Genomic DNA, 1,531 nt, shown 5'->3' with positions numbered 1-1,531 from the left:
GGCACATGCCTCTATTATTCTTGAGCAATTATTCAAACTGAGCTGGTGTCTCAGACAATTTGCTCATATGATTGCAAAGACAGACAGAAACTCTTGGATTGATAGGACATCCCCGAAGGGGTTCCAGATTGGAGAGGATGCAGGTCAGGCTTAGGGACCCACCCCCGAGTGCACAAATTTGTGCACTGGGCCTCTAGTGAGAAATAAAACACTTACAGAAAATAGTAACAATAAGTATAATAACTAACGTTTATTGAGCACTTATTATGTACACTATGATAAATGAATTGCATAAGCAGCTCAATTAATTCTCAAATTGACTAAAAGTTAGATACTATGATTAATTTCATTTTACCAATGAGAAAATTAATGATCAGAGAGATTTAGTGATATACCCAGGGTCACACAGCTATTGATTAAAACAGCAAGAATTTAACCCAGGTTATTCTGACTCCTAAACATACATTTCCCCCCATATACTAGTAGTATGCTATCACCTCCACTGGAACTTATTTGGAAGTGGAGAATAAGTGACAAAGAGTCAATGTCTTTGAGACTTTGACAGGATCTGGAAAATCGTGGTTAACTTAATAGCAATAAGGAAGTCTAGAGCAGAATCTGGCTTGCAGTTTTGAGATATGAGATTTTTGTTTGTTATGTTGATTTTTGTAGCCAAAAATTTGTACTCACTGAAATTATTTCATTTAACAAATACTGAGCACTTACTTTATCTTGGACATTCCTTGGTTCTGGTATACAATAAGTAGCCAAAACACACAAGAATCCCTGTCCTTATACACTTAAAATTTTACAGGGAAAAATAAATATAAATAAAATAAATAAGTCAAAACATAGAATATGTTATTTATGATTTATAATAGGTAAAATAAATACTGCTAAAAGTTTATGAAGAATGCTGGAAGAGAGCTACATTTTTTTAAGTAGGAAGATCAAGGAAAACCTCAAGGAAAGGTGCAATTTGGGTAAATATCTAAAGGAAGTGAGAGAGTAAAACAGGAAAATAATTTGGCTAAAGTGTTTTAGGCACCAGGAGCTGCCAATGCAAAGTATTTTTTAAAAATATATTTTTATTGATTTCAGTGTCCCCTAAATAATGGCGCAAGGACAAATGCTGGGTTGGCTGTATCTAAATCTATATGGGGGAGATTTTTTAAAATGTTGAATTTTGGGCCCTGCATATTGACTCAGAATCTCTGAAGGAGACACCAAGAAAGCTATGGAAAGCTGTATTTTTAAAAATGTCCTCAAGTGAGTCTGATGATTGGTGAGGTTTGTGAAACAAAGGTCTAAATTAGAGCCTCTCAAATGCTATCTACACTAATAAAAGAGGAAAATGGTAATTGGTGTACGACGCTACCCTTTTCATTGGCTAATCAGGGTTATATGCAAATTAACTGCCAACTAAGATTGGCAGTTAACTGACAACAAAATGGCGGTTAATTTGCATATGTAGGCACAATGCAGGGAGGCGAAAGGGAAAGCAGGAAGAAGCCCCCTGCCACTGACAGTG

The sequence above is a fragment of the Myotis davidii genome, unplaced genomic scaffold (assembly GCF_000327345.1).
Source record: "Myotis davidii unplaced genomic scaffold, ASM32734v1 scaffold366, whole genome shotgun sequence".
NCBI classification, from domain to species: domain Eukaryota; kingdom Metazoa; phylum Chordata; class Mammalia; order Chiroptera; family Vespertilionidae; genus Myotis; species Myotis davidii.
This window is presented reverse-complemented; position numbering follows the sequence as displayed.